Genomic DNA, 27,520 nt, shown 5'->3' on the forward strand with positions numbered 1-27,520 from the left:
ACCCCTGCTGAGTTTGTAATTGCCCACAGCAGCATTTTTTCTCCTACTTTGGTAAATTGGGAACAATTAGCAAAGGTGTTACTCATTAACCAATCAGTGGGGAACAAGGTAATAGATATTTGCAGTCCCGATGCATTAAGGACTATAGGTTTTTGGAGGGGGTAGGCCACCAAGTAGACGGTTTGGTAATTGATACTTTGGAAGGAGGGGAAGATGCGGGGGGAGGGAGAGGGCCAATCATGGTGCATTTTCTTTCAATTTGGGAGTGGGTAGTATGACATATCCAATTAAAGGGTGGTACCCTGCCTGAAGAGTTTAATGGAATCCAAAGGGGGGTGACACTCCTGTCAGATGTCCAAGCACCCCAGACCATTGAATTATTTGTTTGTTTTGTTAAAGCAGGAGGGAAAGGCACATTCTCCAGCTTAAATGAGGGCTCTGACTCTCTGTGTCAAATGCTCTGAGTGAATATTTGGCCCCCCCCACTTGAACTGTCCATATTGCTCCTTTGCTCGCTAAAGTATAATGAGAAACACTATGCGTTTTTAAGGCGCCATTATTAAACCATTCAATGATTTGACTAGTTCGGCCACACCTGCTCCACAGGTAGGTTTGGCACCATTTTTCGAGGATTTTGGGGTCTGGGAATGGTGGGTTGTGAGAGGAAGAGGGGAATGCAGCTTGGCAGGGGACACTGGCAGATAACCCTGAGGCTGGGTACTTTGCTGCTCCAGGAACCTGGGTTCAGGGTTGGGCCGTTCGGGTAAGGGCAAACAGCCCCCTGCCTTCCCAAATTTACAGCCCTGAGAATAGGGAATAAATCCCAGATAATATCCCACACCGCAGCCTGTAGTTTCACAGATTCCTCCCTGCCACCAGGGAATGGATCGTCTCTGGTACCAAGACCAATGGTGGACTTCCTCTGGGCGCCTGGGACCCCCGCAACGAGCCCATGCTCTGGGCCTGCGGTGTGGTTCTTGGCTCTCTGAGGCCAACTCATCGAGGGGTGGCCTCATGGTCTCGGACTCCATCCGGGGAGTATCTAGGAACATCTATGAAAAACAAAATCACCTTTTGGCCTTTGGCAGTAATGCTTCACCTGAGAAACGGAGCACCACCAGCTGGCCCCTTCTAAGCAGACCAGAGACCGATGTCGGACCCAACCCACCAGCACTACTGGGACGGACGCGGTGGGGGACACACCAACAGACGCAGCGACTGCTGAAGCATTGGACCTAATGAGGGACGCACCACTTTGTATAGACTTATTTGCTCTCTTTGTTAAACACCCCTAAAAGTAACCCACAGGCATATTTAGTAACGTTCCCCCATTCCCATATATTCCCTTGTATCTCTTAGCGCTCACACCATCACCCCCCATCCAGGACCCCGCAGCTTATCCAGGGGAATGGTGTTATTCTCCCCAGACTTTCAACCACTCCCCATGCCTCCCGATAACCTGCATATTGTCCCTGGATGTTGTATAACTTTGCCCTTTCAACTCTATGGGTTACCTGTTTGTTATTTTTTGAACCATTTACTCAATAAAACATTTTGGTTCCTGCTTCAGCTCTGGCCTTGGTTCCGGCTCTGGTTTTGGCTTTGACTGCTGGTTTGGTTCTTGTTGCTCTCCGAGGTCTACCGGATCAAGGGGTGGATAGCGAGGTCGGTCATACCCCACCCGAGCAGCTGTGGGGAGTATCCTCCCCGGAACATCCAAAATTCTGAAAAACAAAATCCCTTCATTCCTTTTGGCCTTTGGCTAAAGAACTGTAACGCTTCACCTGAGAAATGTGAGCCCACCAAAGCTGGCCCTCATGGGATAAGCAGACCAGAGATGGCCGGATCATGTCAGTGACCAAATTGGGGCCGTCCCTTCGAGGCACTGGGAAGGGATGGGGACCATGGGCCTGGTGCATTCCTAACATTCCTGTTTGAATTCGATCCAGGCGGTTGTGGGGGGTGTCATACCAAGCCTTGATTTCGGCTTTTGCCTTGCCTTCTGAGCAGGCTACCTCCATTTGCAGTACTCGGATTCGTTCCTGAAGTTGGAGGATCCAAGCCTCCATATCAGCTTACACAACCTACTCCATTGGTGGAGGGGTAAGCAGATTTTCCCATCAAACCATTGACCTTCTCGTTAGTAACTCATGGGGACTAATACCCGTGGCCTTGGCAGGCCGGGTATTAGAATAGCGGGTAGGCGCTCGGCCCAGTTGCTGCCTCCCAGATTGACACCTCTTCGTAGCTCCTCCTTGATGGTGCGATTCATGTTCTTCATCTGCCCAGCGGACTGGGGGTCGTAGGGGATGTGGAGTTGCTGCTCAATGTCCAGTAGTTTGGAGAGATGGCACAACAGGGAGCTATGGAAGGCTGGCCCTCGATCTGAGTCCATTACTCGGGGAACCCCCCAGTGTGTAAAGACCTGGATAGCAAGCAGTGAGGCAGTAGTTTGGGTGGTCTGATCCTGGGTCGGAAATGCCTCCACCCACTTGCTAAATGCGTCCACTATAACCAGCATGAAGCGATACCCAGCCTTAGTTCGGGGGAGGGGGCCCACATAATCCATTTGTATTCTTTCCCAGGGGCCAATTAAAGGTCGTTCCATAAGCTTTCCCTTGTGGCCTGCCGGAGCAGGCTGATGGCAGGCACATTCCAGGCATCTATTCACCCACTTCTTAACATCCCCTTGACATGTGGGCTACCAACCCAGGCTTCCCACTGTACCCATCATTTCCTCTTCCCTTGGGTGCACACCTGCCTTAGAGCCGTGTACCCACCGCAGCAGGGTATCCCTCCACCAAGAGGGTATGTAGGGAATGAGGAGGCTCCGCTTGTTTTCTTTAACCCACAGACCCTTTTCCTGTCGTAAACCTAGGGGGGTTGGGCCTTCCCAGTCCCGTTGCTCCTGTTCAAAGGCAGCAGCCCACTCCATTTATTTTCAGGTACAAACGGCTGCCACTAAAGGATCCTTAGGGGTCACTTGGTACCGGACCAGGAGTGGTTGTTCTGCTGCTTTGGCAGCTGCATCTGCTTGTGCATTTCCCAGTGCTCCAAATCCAGTCCTGCAGTGAGATTTCACCTTAACCATTAGAAATGGACCATGGACTTTATCCTGGATTGCCCTTCACAAATAATGGTGACATATGGGGCTCCCCAAAGTATCCTGCCAGTCATTGGAAGCCCACCCCCCAACAATTGTGTAGCTCCCCGAAACACATAGTCACTATCCAGAACTGCCACTCTCTGCCCTGTCAAGGGAAAATCCTCCCATAATTGGAGCAGGACCCAGAGAGCGTTCAACTCATCCCACTGCGCATTCCTTCCCTGTAGGGCATACGACCAGGTTTGACAAAGGCTGACTATACCTATTCCAGTAACTTGCTTTCCAGCAGGGCTGAGGTGGCAACTAGCATCAGTGAACCAGCGCTCATCCCCGCTTTTAACCTGATCAGGGGTCAGGGCTTGGAACCAGCTGGCAACCTTTGGGTTTTCTGGAATTTTACAGATGTGGGATACTCCCTTGATCAATAATCCTGTGACCCAATGTTCTGGATTTTTTAAGTGCTGCTGCTTAATTTGACTGTTTTCCAGAGCAATAGCCCACTGACCAATCTGGGTGTCATTTACAGCCCCCTTTAGGTCACCAGAGCGTATTAATTGCCCTGGAGTGTGAAAGGTTCGAAGGATTACTTTTCCTTTCCCAATTACATATTTTAGTTTTTGAAGAGCGCAGTAGGAGGCTAACACCATTCTTTCACAGGGACCATGCTTGCTTTCCACAGCTGACAAGCGGCGGGAGGCAAACGCCACCGGTGGCAGATCAGCTCCTGACTGCTGACATGTCACCACCCCAATTTCTTCCCCAAAAACTTCTGGGTACAGAATAAAAGATTTTTCAGGTCAGGGCTGGCCAAGCTGGGGGCCAAGGCAATGTGCTGTTTTAATGCCATGAAGGCTTTTTTGCACTCAGGGGTCCAGTCCCAATCTGGGGCTCGGAGCAGGGTTTGTAAGGGTCTCAGCAAGGTACAGCAGCGAGGGATGAATTCTCAGCAGAACCCAGTTAGCCCAACAAATGAGGCTAGAGCCTTTGCATCTGTGGGTCGGGGCAGCTGGGCAATCACTGCCATCTGATTTGACTCAATGGCCCGCCTGCCTGGTTCAATAGTTACCCCTAGAAAAGTTACTGAAGTCTGAACCAGCTGAGCTTTCCTTCTGTTTAGTTTTAATCCTGCCTTCCCCAGACCCTGAACAATTTCCCGAGTAGCTGAGACAACTTTTTCCCACTCCCTCCCCCGAATGAGAAATATCATCTACATACTGAATACACTGCTGCTTACAGGTCCTAGTGCCTCCAGAACTCACTTGAGCTCCCGGTGAAACAGGGTGGGAGCATTACAGTAACCCTGGGGTGTGACGCACCACTGGAATTGAGATCCCTGCCAGGTAAAGGCAGTTTTCCGATGACTACCCAGGGCAAGGGGAATGGACCAAACTCCATTCGAGACATCTAGTACAGAAAACCACCAGTCCCCCGGTTGGATCCAGGCAATCATTTCAGGGAGGTGGGCTACCACTGGGGTGAGGAGGGGGGGGTAACCCAATTTAATTCCTGATAGTCAATGGTTAATCTCCAGGACCCATCCGGCTTACTTACAAGCCATACCGGGGCATTGGCACAGAGGCTGCGGGCTCAATGAGTCCTCGCTGTTCCAGGGTTTTTATAGTAATAGAGAGGGCTGGGATTGCTGCTTGGGGAATGGGATACTGCTTGACTGCCGGAGGTGACCCCCCTTCAATGCTCACTGATGTTTGAAGCTGCCCAGAATCCAGACTGCCAGCTGCCCACGCAGTTAAATCCTCCCAGCCAGAGAGAAAAACCCCTTGCTTAGATCCTTTTGCTACACTGCTTACCAGTCCCCAGGGGACTACTTGGACCTGTCCGTTAGGGATAGACCACAGCTGGCAATTGCACAAATCAATAATCACATGTTTTAAACTTGGCACTCTATTATGTTTAGTTGGATATTGGGTCCAATGACCCACAGGGTGGCATCAAAGGGATCTCCCTGGGCAGGGTGGAATCCTCCAGTTTGTTCAACTCCCCCGTTTTGACCTTCCGTAGCTCCCCCAAATGAGATTGGCTGTCCCCGTTTTGAGGCAGGGCCATTTGCCAAATTTAAACTTGATCCGGAATCCAAAAGGTATTCCCTCTCAGGCCCACCGTTCACCCGCCCCTGGATTACCGGGCAGCTGAACTGATCCATGGACAGGGGCCAATTCCATGGACAGGCCTGAGGGCTTCCCTAGTCAATAGTAGACACCCCTGGGAGCCTGGCCTGTCTGCATTTATAGCACACACCCCTGCGGGGAAAATTATTAGCTTGGCATCCGAGCACAGCCAGTGTCCCGAGTTTATTGCATGGCCGGCTTTGGAGTTCAGGGAGGTTGAAGGGCTAGACTGGGACCCCTGGGGCTTTGGCCCACGATCCCTAAGAAGGGCATCAAGATGCTCCTCCAGCCAACGGATTTGAGCAGCAGTGCCCTTGCCGGAGGATCCATCGGGCACAACGGGGGTGTTTTGAGAACTATTGTGCTGGCACATATAGGTGGAAGCCTTTTCCACCAGCAAAACTAGGCTGTCAGTACGAAAGGGTCCCACCTGTAGCTCAAGCCAGTCACAAACTGGTGGGCTGAGGCATTGAAGCCAAGAGCCCAGGAAAGACGAACCGAAACCCACACCAGGAGGCATTCGCCACCCCTCTGGGAGAGGATCCTCAAAGACAGGGATCCATGCTTGAATACGCTGTATAGCAGCTTGGGGATACTCCCCGGGGACTGGGGTGAGTTTCACCAGACCCGCTGCTTGTGAGTGCAACTCAAATAAAATTCTAGCCATATCCAGGATGATATTTTGATCATTCTTGCCCTGGAGACCCACAGCTGCTGCCAGGGGGCCTAAAAGGGTTTCCCAGTATAGCTCTAAATCTTGCCCAGTATAACAGATCAACTGGCTCTCTACCTGTGCTAACCATTGTAAGAATAAACCCCACTCCTGTGGCAGGGGATCCAGTTCTCTATACAAACTTTCATGGTCTCTGTCCGTCAAGGAGGTGAGTGTAACTTCATGACAGACGGTGGGGTCCTCTTCTCCTTCCTGGCAGGGACCAGCAGGAATTTGGATACCAGACCGACGGATAAGATCCGTGTCAGGAGGGGCATTGGGAACACGGACAACTGTCCGAGTCACAATAGGACAAAGAGGGTTAGAGTTATTGGGACTGAGTTTATTCTCATAGGCTGCGGGGCCAGAGGGACCAGACAGAAGGGGAGGATAAACAGGGGACGGGGCAACAGAAATTTGCTTTAAGGCATCCACTTGACCCTTCAGGGCCAGGTTCTTTGATATAAGGCAGTTAAACTCTTCCATGTGGCTCTCAGCCATTCTAACTGCAAGCACACTAATGATGATTAATTGTGTGCTGATCCTTCATGATTTGTTGCAAGGTTTCAAACTTGCTCCTAATATTCGCATTTTCCTCCCATAACCCAGAAAAACCCTCGCAAAGAGTTTGCAGCAAAATACCCTTTCTTTTATCCTGGGAAGACCCGGATGTGAGGGAGGCTTCTACCCACCCCTGGATGGCTGGCCAGTCCTGATGTCCCTTGGGGGCCCCTGCATACGGTTCCCCCCATTTTCCCACCAACTTATTAATATATTCCTTAAACGTGGTTACTCTAAAGGGCCCATACAACATACCCATATCCATGGCAAGGAGTGGTGATCAGGCACTTCTCTATCCTAGGATCCTGTTCGTGACACCAGATGTTAGAAATAACCAAACAGGTTGTCCATGGGGTGGATTGGGGAGACAGAACCCTTTATTGCCTGCTCATTCCACTTCAATGACATGAGTGAGCAACGAGGGGATTATTTTACAATTCTTTTATCCATAACTGTATACATTTTCAGCAACTCCCCATAAACCCTTATTTGGTTACCTTGACACCTATAAAATGAGTATTAACAACTACATGAAGAATACAATTATACCCGCCCCTGTTTGTTGTTTACAGGATTACCATACAGAGGTCAGGCATATCACCTTAAAACCTATAAATTTTACACTAACATTCTTTGAAGTAAAGGCATGCCAGGGGAGAAGGAAGATAATGCTTTCTTCCAACCAAAAGGCTTTGCCCAGAAATGGCGATAGACTCATCCCCTGAGCAGATGGCCAGGAAGGGAGGAGAAGAAGAGAGATAACAGATAACAGACTCTAACTAAAATTCACACCAATTAACAGAAACAAGGTTTGCCCTTGCCTTGACCCCATTCCCTGTAATTTAAGCCTGACCACTTGTCCAGTTTTTAACTCTTCACTCTCCTACAATTTGAAAACTCATAATCTGCTGAATATGATCGTTCCGGTGAAATATGAGTATCAACATTGTAGATAGAGTTATAAGTTTCTACTGTATAACATTGCTGTAATGTTCCAGAGTTAGACAGGCAGGCCTAAACCAGTTTTTCAGAGACCAAAACACACTAGCACCCCAGCCAGGTGTTCAAAAGTCATCACTTGCTTAAGCAGCTATCCCCTTGCGGGGGAGGGAGGAAGTTAAGACTATAACTGGTTCAAAAAAGAACTAATTAAGTTCATGGAGGCTAGGTCCATCAATGGCTATCAGTGAGATGGGCAGGGATTGCTGTTTGCCAGAAGCTGGGAATGGGTAATGGGACGGATCACCTGGCATTGGCCACTCTGAAAAACAGGAAAGTGGGCTAACTAGACCATTGTTCTGATCCAGTGTGGCCATTCTTATGTGTAAACAAAGAATTTACATTTCATCACAATGACTCTTCAATCCTCACGCTCACAAGAGACTTGTTGCCTGCACCTGGAAGGGGGAGGTAATCCTCAAAGAGGAGAGAGTGGTATAAAAATGAGAGATAGTGGCCTCCACTTCACCTTGCCTCCGCCTGTCTCTCTGCTCATGACATCGGCCAGTCTCAAAGAATTGAATGAAGGGGGTGTGGTCCCAGGCTGAAAGGAGACAGCCTGTGAAGTTTATTGCAGCCTATTAGGTATTAGCTTGTGTATTATTCTTATTTTCTTTTGTAACCAATCCTGACTTTTACACATCATCACTTGTAATCACTTAAAATCCACTTTCTGTAATTATTGAATGTATGGTTCTATCTTAACCCATGTGTTTAGATTAAAATGTGTGGGGAAACACTATTTGGGATAACAAGGCTGGTGCATTCTTATTTTCCTTTGATTAAACGACGGACTTTCTATGAGCTTGTATTGGTCTGGAGGGTACTGAGCAGGACAAGACACACATTTCTGGGGGAAAATCTGGGACTGAGAATTTGCAGGTGTGACCCTCTATTGTAATTCTTGAGTGACTATCCAGAGTGCTCATGGATTTGGCGTGCTGTTAATTTGCATACTGAAGGCTGTGTGAGCAGGCCAGGAGTGACTGTTCTGACAGCAAAGCAGTGTAAAAGGCTCCCCTTGCTGGAGAATTAAGGGGACACAGCTGTTCAACAGTCCAGACTTTACCCTAATACGTAATGAGTTCTTGGAGATGCACCAGCCTCATGCAGCATAGACGGTGGAGTACTCACGTGTTCCTGTACTTTCTAGGGTTGTGGCTGGGAAAGGGGATGCTGCTGCCCTTCAGCCACCTCAGTTCCTTCCTGGCAAGCCTCGTGGTGGTTTATGGTAAAAGTGGTAAACTGGGGTGTGCAATCTTTGGGGGCAAAGGATCTGGGATTTCTATGAGTGGCCAGTGTCGGGCTGGTCATCACAGTGGAATGATTTAAATGACTTAAATGACTTTCAATGTCTTAAAAGATTTCATGCTTTATGAATCCCAGGGCTTTCCTAGGCACCTAAAAGTCAGGTATTATGACACTCAGTGTCATAATACTGAAGTCCCTTTGTGAATCTAGCACGATGGGCCTTTCTGAGGGGAGAGCAAATGATGCTTAAATCTGTAAAAGTAACATTGGTGCTTAGCATTAACAGCCTTTACCAATTTATTTGTACAACTTTGAAAATTAAAACTGTTCCTAAGTGCCCCCAACAGTATCTGCTCCCACAAGATGCCCAGGACAGGAGACAGCCACCTCTTTATGGAATCAGACCCAGCTTCTGAGAAACAAGTGCATGGATCTCACTTGGAAAATGGGGTTTTCTCACCCTTCACAATTCTTTCATTTAAAAATAGCTTTGTTTTGGAAAAAAGAAGGATACTGTTAATTTTAGTTATACAAGCACAGATCATTAGTGCCTTTGATTATTTTAGGGCAACTTTCTCACAAATCCATTTAGCTACACCGCTGCAAATTTCAGAAATAGTGTGGTTCCTTTTGATCATCCCACAGCTGTCCAACTCTCTGTCTCCTGTTAGCTGGAACCTGTGGCACAAAAAGCAGAAGTCACTGTGTGTTTAGATTTATCGACCAAGATGTTTAGCAGTTCTCCCTCGTTCGGATGGGTGCCTTGTCTTGCTGCTATTTTCCTTGGTCTGTGTTTTTCTCTAGAGCCTCACCTCACAGACGGGGAAAAAAGCCGGGCAGGCTCAGTTCAGTTCTGGAAAACACTTGTCCACTTGCAAAATCCACCACCATTGTTGGCCACATGGCTGGGGTAACTGAATCATGCTTTAAGGCTACACCTAACTGGTCTCCAAGAACAAATACACAGTAGATGTGGGTGTATGTTTAAGACAAAGTTAAAATTGTCAGTTGTGCGGCAACAGTAAATGGTGCCTCAACCCAATGTTTAACCCTGCTTCTACCCTGTTCCTCTCTTTTTACCTCATACCTCGTCACCAGTGCCATGGCTGCCTGACAGGATAACCAACAGGGAGTAATTCTAATGCTATACCAAGAGCAAAATTCTATGTTAATGCAACATTGGGGTTGAGCATTTACCTACCAAAATAAAAAGAACACTCTGAGTATACATTCATAGTAGCTTGAATGGTCCCCTAGCATGAGTGCGTTGGAGTTTAGTCACCCATGACATATTCACACAACTCTGGCCAGAGGTGCAGCTGTGGTAACAAAAATTAGCAAGGAAGTCTAGTTCCTCAGGATCTATCATCACATGCTGAAAGAGCACCATGTAAAATTTTAAAAGAAACATTTCATTCTTTTCTTATTTGTCAGGTGATCAGTTATGTGCTATTGATTAATTATGTAATCTTCCCTAAGACAGTCTCCTCAGTTCTATATACTAGTGTGCAGAGTTAATATTGTGTGTGGTGTTTGAAAGTAAAAAAGGGAAAAAAATAGATATTTTCTTCTGAGGAGTTAGGGTGCAATTCTCATCCATACACTGACTAGTGGAAGTACCTGTGGGAGGTGTAAAGCTATGAATAATGCTCCGATTATTACAGTTTTCCAAGTCTCACATGAAATCTGAATCCGGAGGCAATGTGGCAGTTAAAGGGCTGCACACACCTTTTTACATTCCGAAGTGGCAACATTATTTCCTCTTCCCCCCCAAAAAAGATACATTAAAAAGCTTGAGCTGTCCATCCCAGTGGGAAGTGTAGTGCATCGCTATGTGAGGCTAGGACAGTGAATGGTACTTCTTTTAAGGCAACTCTCTGGTTCTCTAGAAACTTGGCTTACAGTTTAAAAAGTCTCATGACTGTGAAAATCTTCAAACTGTCAAATGAGTGTAACCTACACAGGGACGCGTGCCTGAGTCTGTAGAGAGCCTAATCCACTTGCTCTTGGAGGGGGGAACTGCTCCATACATCTCAATGGGAGGAAAACTACCAGCCCCAGTGAGCTGGGCATCCTTCCAACCCCACCCCAGCAGGGGTCTCTGTGTGTGGCAATATGGAAAAAAGGCAGATGCTTGACTCCCCTACCCAAGCAGAAACACACCAGTTGCTGGGGTGAGTACTAGTGGTCCTGCTGCTGCTGTTCCTGCTTCTCCAGGGCAAGGGAAAGGGGGCCCAGCTGCCACTTTTGGAAGGCGAATGGTGTTCCCATGTCCCTGTGTATCGGAGCTATTGTCAGACTCAGGCAGACGTTGTTGTGTCTGTTACAGCTGGGTCACATTTTCAAGCTTTTGCTTCATGAACATGAGGGCTTGAATCTTTTTTTTTAAATGAAAACGGAGATTGTGACCTCACCCCATGACAGTGGCTGTCAGGGTCTAGGGCATGTGACTACTGTGACTCTATTGGCCCTGCCCATGTGTGTATTCAACCCTTCTCCCACACAGTGGAACCAAGCTTAAGGAGCCCAGCATCTCTGGGATAGTCATATTTTCTACAATTGTGCAGTATGTACTGAGTGGTGTCTGAAGGGCTGGGTCTGGTTCGTGGATGGGGTTTGGGAATATACTGCCACTTTCCCTACCCCCATTCCAGCCATGAGGTGGAGGTAAAATGTGCCTGGCAGGAGAGGGGACCCTGATCCTGCATTAATGAGCACATTGCTGGACAGGTGCCCCGTAATTCAGCCAGAGTAGCACAGCTAAGAACTAATGTAGGAGCCAACATCTAAGTGCCTATTTATCAAGACAAGGATTATGCTTAAACTAATGTCTTCCCAGAAATGCCCATTCTCCAAACACACCCTGACCTTCCTTTATCCTATGCTCCTGCAAGCACACAGGGGACTTGAGGCTCTCTCCATCTCTCCATGCGCAGGACTCTGCCTGGTGCTTCACTTTACTTGTGCTCTCACACAGCCCCTGTTCCCAAAAGCACGAGGCAGCAATAATCTCATGTTCCCACTTGTGCACCATGCAAAGTTTCAAAGCAGAATAGGAACCATGAAAACTCACAGTGTTTCATCTAACATGGAGCCGTCCACCCACGTCCATTTCCTCTCTGGGGATGTAACATTGAGTCCAAGCCAAACATTGTTCATGTGCGTAATATTCAGTATATACCCCTGTAAGTGACAGGACAGAGGAGTCTGGGTGAATATAACCTGCTATAATTCTCTGGCTTCTTTGCTCTTTCTGCAAATGAAGAAAGAGACCCTGCTACACAGCTCTGCAATCGATTTATACCCGATTTGTGCCATTTCCCTTTTCCAGTCTCACCCCCTCCCTCTCCTGTACATATCAATGATATTTTAATGCACGCTGGCATAGATTTTTCATAAGCCAAATGTCATAGAGCTGGGGAATCACCCTAAACTTTGTTGTTGTTTTGCTGCAAGCCCATTGTGTTATATTATTACTAGTGACACTCATCTCTCCAGGGGCAGTTTAAGCCATTTTTATTTACTGTACCATCTCCTCCTTGTCCTGGATCACGAGCATTTCAGAGCTCTTCGCTGAGCAGTCCTCATGACTCTCACGCCAAGATTTACTTTCTTTAGAGACCCAATAGCACTTGTTCTTATGCAGCAGCCACTCAGCAGGACACAGTTTGCACCTGCAGTCCTCTGGAAATAGACATTGGAAAAGGCGGCGTTATAGAGGTCAGAAGGATCTGAACAGCGCTGAGCTTCCCTGTGTTCAGGAGTTCTGAAACTAGAAATGTTCTCAGCCAAGACATTTCTTTTTATTCACTGTTTGATTGAGGAAATAGCAGATGGAGGTACGGCTCAGGAGAGAGGTGCTTTGACAGAGCTGTAATGTGAATATGAATTTCTAAGATTGGGCACATAATTCATGTTTTACAGGTTCAGTATCACACAATGAATCTCCCTCCCTCTGAAAAGAAAGACAGCACAAAACTGTTGCCTTCCCTGCTGAATCATTTCTGGAGCACTGTAAATGTAGAGAGAGGGAGGCAAAGGATTCTCATAGGACGTTCTAGCTTCCCAGGGCGTTCCCAGACAACTGAGGGCTCTGTGCAGATCACACACGCAGAAAAACACCTTACAAGAAAAGTATTAAAGTTGCAAAGTCAAGCACTCAAAGTGACAGAGTTGCCTGTGCACTCTTTATTGGGCCCCCTTGTGCCTATGCATTAGGATCCAATCTGTGAGTACTTGATCACATACCAGTTTTCTCCGCAGGACCCCTGCTTCGTTCAGAGCACATGGCAGACAGTGCTCCATTACTGAGCAGCTATTCAATATTTTGTTTTCGTCTCATTCAAGGTGTAGCCCCAGGAGTACTGCACACAATTCAAAGCCTGCTCTAAGGACAGGACTATTAATTTTCTCATGAGCTTTCCTCTGGCACTCCAATCTATAGTCTCTGAGAGCTTCACAAAATGTTAATGAATTTTCACAGCACTCCTTTGAGATCTGGGGATTGCAATATTTCCATGTTACAGATGGGGAATTGAGGCACGGAGAGTTTAAGGTCAAAAGTATCCAGCAATATTGGGTTCCCAACTGGAGAAACTAGACTCCGATCCTCAGAAGGTATGTAGGTAGGAATTAGGTACCCAAATCCCTTGATTTTTCAACGTACTTGTTCAGAGAATGTGAAGCAAATAAGGTGAAGGACTAAATAGAAATCTTGCTTTTGACCTTGCATTTAGCCCAAATAGATGAGGATGCAAATGAAAAAGAATGTGAGCGAGAGAGCAAACTCGCCCCCTCGCAGAGTGCAAGTTTTGCCTTTCTGTAATGAGAGAAGATAACGGAGTAGCAGGGGTCACTAATCAAGCAGCTGGGCCGGAGAAAGACACTGACACTACAAACAGTGATCCTGACTGAATGTAACCCCGCTTCTTCCTCCCTGTCACTCCCATGGGGTACAAAGGAGGCAGTGTTAAAGACCCCAGGCAGAGACCCTCCAAAATGGAACATGACCATATATTGGAAAGGATGGTACTGGGAGGGGAGGCTACGGGTATAACTGAGTCTACCATGAAGAAGGAGGGGGAAGCGGGGGCTCCATTGCCATATGAGATGGGTTCTCAGTCACTGTCAGGACCCAAACCTTGCCCGCAGCAGCTCAGGGCGGGCTGCAATTGCATGGAAAGTCCTACTCAGCCCCTGCCGCTCTGGGCTGGAGCATGCGCACTGTTGATAGAATCATGGCGGATTGAGTGGCACAATTCTAAGAAGTCGCTAAGAAGCAAGTGCAAAGTGTGAATTTTCAGAGATTTATAACCTGGCCAAATTGGACAGATCTTCACAGGAATGGCAAAAGGCAGATAGATCCCTGATTCGTAAGCCACCCCCTTGCCAAATTTCAAGTCCCTATTCAAAGCACGGGGGCAGCACTAGAGCTTCTGAAAGTCAAAGTCTCCAGAATTTTTTAACATGAGGAAGAGAATGTATTGTCAGTGGCCTGGTTCTCAGAAACATCTGGACAGTTTTGGCTGAAATTAAAAAAAAAAAAAAAAAATCAGGCTGAGGCAGACACCTGGCATGGAAAGCTTCAGCCTGAACAGCCAGTTTAATCATCAGCAAAAATATAAGCAACTGAAAACAGGCTCTCATAGTGAGAAGAATCGGTGCAATCTTAATAATAGGTGGTGCTACCAGCCTCACCTATAATCTGCACGTGCACATCCTGAACATCTGTACTCAGTGCCTCAAAACTCAGGAGAGGAAACGGCAGCCCTAGCTGGGTGCTAACCCCAGCTCTACACTGCTCCATTCTGGGTGTGTCTACACTTGTGGTCATTAAAATCCCAAGGTCCTATTTTGACTAACGGAGGATTTGCCAGCTTGTGTAACTACATTTTTGCCTCCCTAAAATCTCTCTGACAATTTCAATTGGCTGTAACAGATATTTCCAGATTGTGGTCTATGGGGTGATTGTTGGTGCTCCTCTGTGGAAAGCTGACAGGTCACATGTTCCTGGCCTCTCCTCATTTCCACCTGCTATATCTGCCTGAAAGACATTTACAGCTACATGTAATGCTTTCCCATACTACTTCTCCATGTGAGCAACTCATGGGATGTTACATGATGGCAAAAGGGGGTGGGAGCGGGGAGAGGAGTCTGGGGTTTACAAATGGGAGGGCAAGTGTCCATTAGGTGCTCTGTATTAAAATGTGCTGCACCCTACAAAAACATTTGAATCTCTCCAGGGATTTTGAATTGTTCTTCGCTTTCTCTCCTGAGGTATTGTATAGTGTTGTGTGCTGCTAAACAGCTAGTAAGTTTCACTCCACATGTGACTATGCTGCAGAGGTAAATGAAAGGATTCCTGTGTTATACATTCACAGGAGAAAATCTGTTTTTCCCTTTTAAAAAGGTCCTTAAGTTACTTTTACAGATATGTTAAAAGAATGTTGTTTAGGCTGCAAAACCAAGCAGTCAAAAGTTATGAAGCGTAAGAAATAAGATTGCCCAGAAAACCTTAAATCTGCCCTGATGTTTTACAAAAGAGTCTTTAATTATATGGTCACACACTGTTTTTTCCATGAGACCCTGCTTCATTCAGGGTACAAGCTGGAAAGTGGATGAGGCAGCTAGTTTGAAGAAGAGGAAAGATGCTCTTTTGTGATGAAGGCACTAGACTGGACTCTGCCACAGAGTTCCTACGTGATGTTAGATAAGAGTCTATCTAATGCAAGAGGGCAGAATTAAGGATGTATGGACAACTATAAATCTGTCATTTCCTAACTTCTGAGTTCCTGACTTTGCAACTAAAACAGTCTTTTAATGTAGTTTTTTTTTATGTAATAGACATTTTATTACACTATAAAATGTTTCATACACATGGGAAGTACTTTGAGTGACCACTAGATGTCACTCCTACTACTCCGAACAAACAACAAAAAACGTATTTATTAGAGCTGTCTGAAATTTCCCTGACCAAAATTTTCAGAGGGTTTCCCTCTTTTTCCCTTATTTACTTTCTCTCCCTTTTTCCTCCACTGGATAAAATATGGGGAAAGGCAAAATGCAGAAAAGTCCATAATTTTTAAACTAAAAGTTTTGTTTTCCCTTTAGAAAAGTTTCAGAAAATTGAAAATTTGCCATGAAAAATAACATTTTTGACAAAACCCTCTTTTCTGATTAAGAGTCAGAACATTTCCAGCTATTTCTGGTATTTATCTTGCAGCCGTCCAATGGAACTAATGACAAGAAAATAAAGACAGGAAGATGAATGTGTTGCACATTTCAGCTATTTACAAGATATTGTGATGCAGTAGCTGAATTTTCTTCCAGGTGGGCACAATGTTGCAAACAGCACAAAGAAGAGCAGCTGAGGTTACCTGTCGAGTTGTTGTCTGGCTTTGGATACCATCTTGGTTTCAAGCAAGACTGGGAATCCTCCAGGCTGGAATTATATTCAGTTCCATTTGTCATTCTCTGACCTCGGTTTTGTCCTTCACAAGGATATGTAACAAAAGGGAGAAGCTAAAAAGTACCAAGTCCCCAAACACCATGAGATACCTATCAAGTTAGGATAGGGACAGAAAAGCAGCGGGAGATGGAATCTCACCCATTACGCATTTTAAGGTTCATCCCACTTTTTTGCACATCTCACAGTGGAGTTGTTACAGTCAAATAATGCATGATTCATATATCAAGCTCTCAACTCTACTTTGTTTATGTAACACTTTTGATATCTATGGCAGTGATGAAACAGCCAGTAATTTATTCAGAAATGTTTTGGAGGGCAAAAAATAGAATCTAAGTGGAATTGCAGAGGTAGAGGAGAATTCACTGAACCAATGAATCTATGGCGCTGAGATACTCACCCCAAACACAAAGTGCTATCACAGCTGCTGCCAGGATGATGTTGCCAGCCCATCCAAGCCATAGAGCAATCCGATGCCAGCGCGGGCACTGAGGGATATCTGCAAGAATCAGAACCTAGTGTAAAGATTTGTAATAAAACATGAAAACGTGTTCTCCTTTGGAGGCTGCACAACAACTTCATGTGGACAGGAGGATTTAGTTTGGACTCATGGAACATGAGGAGGGAAATGATCAGTCTTAAAACTCTCAGAGGCCACATCACCCTTTCAAGGGCAACGTTAACTGTCTAGCTGGATGGAAGTAGTGGAAAGCTGAAGAAAATACCAAAGACAAGTCATGTTTACTAGTTAACAAGTTCACATCGTCCTGGATCAGAGGGCCAGGTTCTTGGCTGGTGTCACTATGATGAAGTGGGAATTTTCCCCACACTTTGCATTGCTACATAGGGGGACGGGAAAGGGAAAAGGATTACGTTTGCTCTCAGGGCAGACTAAGAGAGAAAGAGGCATGTGTGTGTGTGTGAGAGAGAGAGAGAGACTTAGTTGTCTGAGCTGATTGAATGGTCATTAACAGGACTAGCCAAGGCTGACCCATGTCAGTGGAAATTCTGAGAAGACACTGGAAAGCCCAGTCACCAGGGACATTGACACCTCACTACCAATGATCCAGAGGGAAGAGGATTAAGAGAATTTCCCCGCTTCTCAGCAGAGAATCAGAGCCAAGACCCCAGCTCGAGAACAAAGGCCTGGGAGATGGGGGGATAAGTGTGGGCTCTGGAAGATGCATGGGACTCTCTCTCACCTGGGAACTGGCTAAGGAAGAAAGTCAAAGAGAGAAACAGAGCCTGAAAATGGAGTTCATTGTAGCTTGCTGGGTGAATTGTGGCTTGACCAGAATGGACTGTGTTTTAACCTTTATGTCTCTCTGGTAACCTAAGGACTTCTAGTGCCGTGTTCCAGTTAACTAATAAATCCTGTTCTGTTTTGAAGACACTTTTAAGGTGCCACTGCAAATACTGGCTGGGATGCATTAGTCCCTGAAGGGTGTCTGAGTTTCTGCCAGGAGCCTAGCTCAGTTAGACTCGCTAAGCAGAGCTCAGTGTGAAACAAGAGGGCTGGAGCCCAGTAGCTCAGTCTAGGAGGCAGGGAGGTTGCTTGGCCTACCCTGAAGGAAGAATGACACCCCTTGTGGGTCTGATTCCTCCAAGAGATGTTCAAAAGCTGGGGTGCAGCACAGATCCTGTGGAACTGTGACAGTGACTCCATATAACAGCATGGCAAAAACAGGCCGCAAGTGGTGGCAGAAGCTGCTGCTGACTTAGCTTTTATTATCCATTGATCCAAGTATACACATACCCCTCCATGTCTGTGATGTGCCAACCCCACGGCCAGTCACTTAGTAAATACCACTGGGGCTGTTGGCAAGTGGCTAGGAAGAACTCTGAATTGGAAGTGCCTGACTTCCACAAAGAATCTCAGGTATTTGCAATGGTTTGTCCCATAAGCAGATGGAAGTAACCATCTTTCATGGTGAAAGAGGAGCACCAGTCTCCTTAACTAATTGGAGAGAGTCCAGCGGAGGGCAATGAAAATGATTAGGGAGCTGGAGCACATGATTTACGAGAAGAGGCTCAGGGAACTAGGCTTGTTTAGTCTGCAGAAGAGAAGAGTGAGGGTGGATTTGATAGTGACCTTCAACTACCTGAAGAGGGATTCCAGGGAAGATGGAACTAGGCTGTTCTCAGGGGTAGTAGATGACAGAACTAGGAGCAATGGTCTCAAGTTGCAATGGGGGAGGTATAGGTTGGATATTAGGAAAAAGTTTTCCACTAGGAGGGTGGTGAAGCACTGGAATGGGTAACCTAGGGAGCTGGTGGAATCTCCATCTTTAGAGGTTTTTAAGGCCCAACTTGACAAAACCCTGGCTGGGATGGTTTAGTTGGGGTTGGTCCTGCTTTGAGCGGGGGGTGGGACTAGATGACCTCCTGGTGTTCCTTCCAACCCTCATCTTCTATGATTTATTAAGAATGCTGGAAGTTTTTGTCCTTGTGCTTTCGAGGTCTCCTCCCATGGCCAATATGGAGAGAAGCTGGAATGTCCTTTGTGAGGAATAGGCCTGAGAGGTTGTTGCTGAACCCTACCTATGAAACCAAAAGGACGGGCAAGACATATGCATCAAAGGTGCATGATCTAGCTGTGGCCCTGATAGATTTGATCTTCTCCAGAACGTCAATCTTCTCACTGAAGAGACCCTGATCTTTAAAAGGCAGATCTTCTATCTTCCACTGGGCTGCTGTAGTGAGGCCTGGGGATGGCACTCAGGAATATCTACACAAGACTATCCCAATGGCCATAGCCCTTGTATTGGTATCTAAGGCATCATATGCTGTGTTAAGAGGATGCTTACCCATTGTACCAGTGCCCTAGCTGCCTGCCTTTGTTCCTCTGGAAGAGATTCCAAGATGGGGTTCAGAGTATCCGAAAGAGCACAGCTCGACCTGCCATTACTGCTTGGTAAGTCAAGAGTCTCATTCCTAGAGATCCTGAGGGACATGCCCTATTGTCCTTGTTTGTAAGAGCAGAATGCAAGACTCTGGGCCTGTCCTGGGCCACTGACACCATCACTGAGTTGGGGGTAGGATGCTGCTGAAGAAACCAATCCCTTTCTCATGGGACGAGATACATTCCATCAGAGAACTGATGGGCAGGATTCCATGGGAGGCTAATATGAGGGGGAAAGGATTCGAAGAGAGATGGCTGTATTTTAAAGAGACCTTATTGAGGGCACAGGAGCAAACCATCCTGATGTGCAGAAAGAATAGCAAATACGGTAGGCGTCCAGCTTGGCTAAACAAAGAAGTCTTTGGCAAACTTAAATGCAAAAAAAAAGCTTACAAGAAGTGGAAGCTTGGTCAGATGACTAGGGAGGATTATAAAAACACTGCTTGAACGTGCAGGAATGAAATCAGGAAGGCCAAAGCACAATTGGAGTTGCAGCTAGCAAGGGACATGAAGGGGAACAAGAAGGGTTTCTACAGGTATGTTGCCAACAAGAGGAAGATTAGGTAAAGTGTGGGCCCCTTAGAGAATGAGGAGGCAACCTAGTGACAGAGGATGTGGAGAAAGCTGAGGTACTCAATGCCTTTTTTGCCTCTGTCTTCACAGACAAGATCAGCTCCCAGACTACTGTACAGGGTAGCACAGAATGGGAAGGAGGTGAACATCCCGCAGTGCTGAAGGAACAGGTCCAAGACTATTTAGAAGGATTGGACATACACAAGTCCATGGGGCCGGATGCAATGCACCCGAGTGTGCTGAGGGAATTGGCTGATGTGATTTCAGAGCCATTGGCTATTATCTTTGAAAGCTCGTGGCAACAGGGGGAGGTCCCTGAGGACTGGAAAAAAGCAAATATAGTGCCCATCTTTAAGAAAGGGAGGAAAGAGGATCCAGGGAATTACAGACCGGTCAGCCTCACTTCAATCCCTGGAAAAATCATGGAGCATGTCCTTAAGGAATCCTTTTTAAGGCACTTGGAAGAGAGGAAGGTGATCAGGAACAGTCAACACGGATTCACCAAGGGAAAGTCATGCCTGACCAACCTGATTGCTTTCTATGATGAGGTGACTGGCTCTGTGGATGTAGGGAAGGCGGTGGATGTGATATACCTTGACTTTAGCAAAGCTTTTGATACTGTCTCTCACAGTATTCTTATCAGCAAGTTAAAGAAGTATGGGTTGGATGAATGGACTATAAAATGGATAGAGAACTGGCTAGAGCATAGGGCTCAACAAGTAGTAATCAATGGCTCCATGTCTAGCTGGCAACCAGTGACAAGCGGAGTTCCCCACGGGTCGGTCCTGGGGCCGGTTTTGTTCAACATCTTCATTAATGATCTGGAGGATGGGGTAGATTGCACCCTCAACAAGTTTGTGGACTACACTAAGCTGGGGGGAGTGGTAGATACCCTGGAAGGTAGGGATAGGATACAGAAGGACCTAAACAAACTGGAGGATTGGGCCAAAAGAAATCTAATGAGGTTCAACAAAGAAAAGTGCAGAGTCCTCCACTTAGGAAGGAAGAATCCCATGCACAGCTATAGACTGGGGACCGACGAGCTAGGCAGCAGTTCTGCAGAAAAGGACCTGGGGGTAACAGTGGATAAAAAGCTGGATATGAGTCAGCAGTGTGCCCTGGTTGTCAAGGAGGCTAATAGCATATTGGTCTGAATTAGGAGGAGCATTGCCAGCAGGTCGCGGGAAGTGATTATTCCCCTCTATTCGGCATTGGTGAGGCTGCATTTGGAGTATTGTGTCCAGTTTTGGGCCCCCCACTACAAAAAGGATGTGGACAAGTTGGAGAGAGTCCAGCGGAGGGCAACAAAAATGATTAGGGAGCTGGAGCACAGGACTTATGAGGAGAGGCTGAGGAAACTGGGCTTGTTTAGTCTGCAAAAGAGAAGAATGAGGGGGGATTTGATAGCGGCCTTTAAGTACCTGAAAGGGGGTTCCAGGGAGGATGGGGCTAGGCTGTTCTCGGTGGTGGCAGATGACAGAACAAGGAGCAACGGTCTCAAGTTGCAGTTGGGGAGGTCTAGGTTGGAGATTAGGAAAAAGTTTTTCACTAGGAGGGTGGTGAAGCACTGGAATGGGTTACCTAGGGAGATGGTGGAATCTCCATCCTTAGAGGTTTTTAAGCTGAGGCTTGACAAAGCCCTGGCTGGGATGATATAGCTGAGGTTAGTCCTGCTTTGAGCAGGGGGTTGGACTAGATGACCTCCTGAGGTCCCTTACAACTCTAATATTCTATGATTCTACGATTCTATGTTCACTTAGAGACCAGGGGAAAAGGCACAAGAGTCAAGCCAAATGTCCTTTGTAGGGTTTGTCAGCCCCTGCCTGATGGTAATAACCTGGATCTGCAGAGCACTGAACAGCTGCACTGCAGAGATACCTGCCATGAGCTACAGAGTATTGACCATATTCCTGAGATGCTCTTGAACTGTCTAATCATCAGGAGGTGACATCACAGACAAGACTATGTTCTCATCCAAGAAAATGGCATAGTGGTGTCCCGGAATGGGGATTGTTCCATGTACAGGGAGTATCTCTCCCTCTTGTCATGATCTTAGACGCCAGCATGAAGGGACAGTAGGCTAGACTGGTGTTGGCTCAGCCAGTGCCCGTGCTGATGGATGAGGCAGCAGAATTGGTGGGGGCAGTGGCTGATGAAGCTTCAGCCAAAACCTAGAGATCTACTGCGTCAGGAGGTTGGAGCTAGTTGTCTCAATTAAGATTTGAACAGATTCCTGAATGTATTCCCCCATTCCCAGGGACTGATAAGGCTTGAAAGATTCTCAGAGGAAAGATCCCTTGCAGACCCTTCTTTTTGTGTTCTTGTATTTTGACAGATCTATGAATATCCATTGTTTGTATAATAGCATCTCCTTGTTGTGTGCAAGATTAAGATTTGAGCTGAGAAAATAATTAGTAACCGACATTCTGATAAAGGTCACCTCTCTTTCTGTTTACATCTGCAAGCAGATTGTGATGATCTTCACTTCATTATTCAAATCTGCAGAATACTTTTTGAACATGATTCAGTTTTCATGTCCCTTGAAGAGTAAATTCCTTGAACAGGAAACTAGGCTCCTAGTAACTTTCTATTTTGACATTTGCACATATTTTTGCAAATTTTAGGGAAGAAAGTGATGGTCAATCAGATGGTGCAAGAGGACAGTGAGGGAGGGATGAAGAAAATCATCAATAGACCATGACGGAGAGAACAGGCTCAATCCCTTAACTGTTCGCATCTTGATGTTCTAATGTTTGGTGCTTTTAAAACAGCTCTGATATTTTCTTACCGTAAAAAAATGTAAAAAGCCACCTTGAAGTACAACCCTAGAGATCGCTTTACATTTTCAAGGCTGTCTTCAAAGAGGAAAATGGCTAGAGACTTAGAAACATAATTTAAAATAAAGAGTAACAATCTCTAGGCGCCACGGAGTTTGTAATCACTGCAGGAGCCTCCAGTGCTTTCAATATCAAAAAACTGAACTTCAAGTAACTTTAAAAAGTATAGCCCATTATTCATAACAGTTCATCTTATGTGAGAGTTCTCACTGGGACTTAATAAATAAAACTTAGGGCCTTAACAGAACAAGATGTTCTGGAGACATAAGAGGACAAAACATGGTGTATTTTTGAAAATGTAAAAAGCTGCTTTTCTGTCTTTTAATTGAAAAGAATTAAATGACTTTTTAAATTGACTTCAAAATTTCTCCCCAAAAACTTTCTTGTCTGGCCTCATATTAATAAATGTCATGATAAAACAGGGTGGGCTTTGGGGGGAAGTTAGAGATGGCATTAAGAAATTAGGCTGATACTAGAAACTCTTTGGCACATGTAACTACTGTGGCCCCACATTTTAAGCTCCAGCTTCCAAGAAAAGTAAAGGACGTGAAGGGACCCATTTCCCGGCCACATCGGTCCATTTCCACTCTCCAGCCCCAAGGGGTACAGCATGGGGTTGGAGCTGCTCATCACCCTGGGGCCAGAGAGTTGGGTCAGGTTTTCCACAGCAGCATCCTGGACCCAGCCTGTGGTCCCAGTGATCTATTCCCTACTCTGCATGCATCACGTGGAACAGGAGTTCCAACACCTGGAGGTTTGGAGGGAGAGAGAACTGGAATGGGCTGGGCTCCCGCAGAAGCCATCCCACAAACCAATACCTGAGTCCAGTAATCCATTTCCTCCCTCTGTGATAACAACATTTTGCTGCTGCCAGCTAATTAAATTAGTCTTGTTGTTCAAGTGGTAGCAGTCTGTGCTGCAGTGCTGAAGTTGAAAGGTTCAAACATTGCTGAAAATATATGAAGAGGGTTGCTACAAAGGCACATAATGGAATTTGTTTTTATCCTTTTCCTTTAAAAACCTCTTGTAAATTACATACAAAGAAATGTAAATTTCAAACAAAGAAAACTCAATAGAACATTATTTAGGTTGAAAAAATCAAGCACTCAGAAGTTAGGAAATGCCAGATTTTGCCCCAGCAAATTTATCCCTGCTCCCTTGTGCATATGCATTATGACAACGTATGTCCATGTCATTAAAGACAACTTGTTTCCAAAGCATCCCTGCCTCATTCAATACACAAGATGGTTTCACGGTGAGGCAGAATTAAGGTTGTACAAGCAACTGTATGTGGGGCATTTCCTAACTTTTGAATGATTCACTGTGCAAACTAAATAATGGTTTTGAACTTTTTATATGTAATCCTTCATATACTGTACTATAAACAGACTGATAAAATATTTGGACTATTAGTATTTAATTAATATTTAATCAGCTTTATATGTTTTGATTCTAAGATTAGCACTATAATGGTTATCTAAAATGTCCTCTCATTAGTAGCCTGACTCTATTTATAGAAAATATGCTCTGAAAATAGCTAATATATTTACTATTTTACCACAGTTCTGCAAAATATTGTTAGGTTTTTTATTTCCAGATGTCAATCTTTTCAGGAGAGTCTTGTAAAAAAATTATACTACAATTTATATATTTGCATTTTACATCCCTTTAAGTTTAGTTTACAGCATGTTCATTATTCCTGGAACACTGAAAACTAATATTTTTCCTCCTCTCCTTAATATTGTGATCATCTTTGTTGATCTCCCCTAAGTTAAGAGTTGTCCAAACTTTAATTGCAATGAACTGTAATGACTTGACTTCTCACAAATCTTCCTTATCCAGGTCTATTCGGAATCCAGTACAACCCTGCTCCCTACAGTTTTCTTCATCCTTTATTAACCAAGTTACCCTTCATTTTTTTCTCTTCTCCTCCCCTATTTTCTAACCTCTGATACTAGATTTCAGTCTCCCTACTTGCCTCTTTATAAATCGTAGCAGATCCTTTTCTCCACACTTCCCTCACCATGTGGAATCACCTCCATGTACCCTCTACACTGACTTCTCAGTAATTTTCCAAATCCAATCTCTTCTCCCTGATTTATGTGACATAACAGTTTCTTCAACAAGAAATGAAAGATAATTATACGAGTCTCCCTGATTCTTTGTGTTCAGTCTTCCCAGGACTTGACCAGTGCTGCTCTTTACCTCTGACTTACCTCCACTCTAATATGTACTATATCTTTAATACAGCATGAATATCCATCTCCAAGTGTTTATAAATATAAAAATGCCATAAAATAAAGCTGTATTGTTCTTCACATGTAAGTTTCATGTGTAGACTGCCAGTAGCTATGAAGATTTCTGTGACCCTTTACATGAACATTAAAGTAGAATGTGCAGTATTGAATTAAACAGATTCAGTTACTAGTTCTGACAGATGGTAAATTACCTCACATTTGCTGAATCCTAACATGCAAATGGAACATTGAGATTCACACCTGCTCTTTGTTTCTAGTCAAACTTTAACATAGCTGTGCTACACATATAAACAACAACAAAAATACATACAAAAAATGGAATCCAAACCAAAAAAAGAGACCATCCCGGTACAAAACTAAGAAACGAAATACACTTACTGAGGTGCTGAGATGGATGCAGTGACTTTGAAGTGGAAAAAGCTGCAGGAATTTTTAAATCAGCATATACTATTTCTCCAGCCATGGCACATGCAGAGGAAGGTGAGAGGCCACAGAAGGCGAACTGTTTAAGAGCTACCTCATATTTATGTATGAGCCAAGATGACAGACGTATCCAGTAAGAGGAAGTGTCTATCAGAAGTTTTGTATTTCTTTTTCTCCTAGCAATCTAAGAGAGAAATCCATGCCCTAGAGATAAAGAGTGTTTAAAGTACAATTGCACTAGTTCATCTGAGACATTCTCTCAATACATTAGAGCTGGTGCTGGGATTCCAAATGAACTGTTGATTTTTTCCCATATTAAAAGAAAGCTGTTCCCTGTTGCATTTTGTACAGAAGCTCTGGAAGTTTTAAGAAGAGAAACTCTTATCATTGCATAAAACTGGAAAACAGATTGAAAGATAAGAACCCACTGGAGACAGACATCTTTAATTTATGCCCCCCCTCCCCCATTAGGGACAGTCATCTTTAACCTATACCCCTTTCTCTAGCTATTCTATGCAGGTCTACACTATTTTAAGATGAGTGGCTACTCTAAGTTGGGGGCTCTGCGGGTTGTTCCAGTTAGGAAAAAAAATTGCTGATGGAGTCTGTTACCTTTGATGCAATCTTACTTACAAAGAATGTACAAAGTCCTGTTTCCTCAAACACAGGAGGGACCAAACAGGAGCCAGTGTCCTTGCTCACAGATCCAAAATTCGTTTCAGCTTTCCAACCCAAATCCTCTCTCTAGGCTTCTCTCATGGCCAAACCTTGCTTCCAGCAACTTGTTCAGGCTGTGTGTCTACCCCCTCCCAACCTCCACCCCCGGTCTCTCTCTCTCTTTGCTCTGTCTGGTGCTTCTCTTCTGACACACACACTCTCTTTCTCCTGGTCAAACAACACAGTGGAACCTTATCCCACACAGTGCTAATTTTTGGGTGTGCTCACATCCACCTTTATCTTAAGTGGGGGCTTGTGATTAACTTATCTTATATGAAGCCAATGGTTAAACCTGCAATAATAGCATGCTTGCCACCGTGACATCATTTCTCTGAGATATTCAGTCTCTTGTAATTGGCAAGCTGTGCCTGACCTATCTATTCCAGGGAGAAGCTGCTCTGTTGCATTAGGAGTCAAACCTACAAGGCGCTGAGCAACATCAACTCCTACTGAAGTAACGGGAGGAAATGGCACTCCCCACTTCTGGGACGCCCTGGTCTTTCACTGCTTACTGGGGCATGGGGCTCTGGGTCCCCTTTTCACCCCAGCCTTGGGGACAGGGAACTGCCAGGCTCCCCATCAGCTGACAGCCCTTTCCCATATTCCACCAGCTGAAGAAGAAAATGTCACTGAGGTGGCAGGAAGTCATGGATTCCGTGACCTCTGTGACATAACCTTATCCTTAAATATTAGTTTATTAACTACCTGGCTGATAAATCTGCGGCTCCAGCGGTGTCTTCTCCTCACTTCTCTGTCCATCCCCCCCAACTCCTCCTGTTACCCCAGCAAACCCACCCCGCTGTACAGCAATCATAGTGACTGCAGCACTGCAGTAAAGGAGGCAAAACAACCCTTCTGATCCTCAAAAATCAATACAGCAGAGTCATGGTCAATGGAGCTATTTGTAGGGTGAACTGACTAAGCTAAGCAATCGAAGCTGAACGGCTCAGACATCAGACCCAGGCATCAACTGCTGTGAAGAGCTGTCAACATACTTCACTGATAAGATCAACCAAATATGTATGGAGCTGACTGGGAAAGAAAATGCCATTGCTGACCAGATTGTATTATTCATCCTACCATCCCTGAGTTTTCCCCCCATCATACATACTGAACCTCAAGAAGCACTGAAAAATGTTAGAGATACAACCTATGAAACAGGTCCAGGCCCCTCCTACCTGGGAAAAGTCAGGTAAAAACAGCTCTGCCCACTATTAATGGAAGTTATCAACACCTCCTTCAGAAAAGCACACCGGGCAAATGCCTTGAAAAATGCAACTGTGACATTTTGGGGAATCTGTCCATTTACAACGCATGAATTCTGGTTAATTTAATGAAATTCCTGTATCACTGAATGCTTCGGTGTGTCTGGCAAGGTCCCTGAGATGTATAACATCCCCTTTTTCCTTCCTTCCATGGTCTGGAAGAACCTGCAGAACAAATAAAATAAATCTTTAACATTAATAACTAGTCTCTAGCCAAACAATGAGTATGCTAAGGAGGGTGCCTGATCTGGGAGAACCAGTTTGACCCAGATGATGTGAAGGGAAGGGGTTTTGGAGAATGGAAAGTCCACAAACAGAAAAACAA

The 27,520-nt window shown here is 45.4% G+C and overlaps 1 pseudogene; it reads right to left on the reverse strand.

The window, feature by feature from the left end:
• Positions 1 to 9,060: 9,060 nt before the first annotated feature.
• On the reverse strand, positions 9,061 to 25,312 carry LOC137161005 (killer cell lectin-like receptor subfamily B member 1B allele C; annotated as a pseudogene).
• Positions 25,313 to 27,520: the final 2,208 nt, after the last annotated feature.

The sequence above is a fragment of the Emydura macquarii genome, unplaced genomic scaffold, assembly GCF_026122565.2.
Source record: "Emydura macquarii macquarii isolate MOO-44397 ecotype Brisbane River unplaced genomic scaffold, CSIRO-AGI_Emac_v2 contig_2218, whole genome shotgun sequence".
NCBI classification, from domain to species: Eukaryota; Metazoa; Chordata; order Testudines; family Chelidae; genus Emydura; species Emydura macquarii.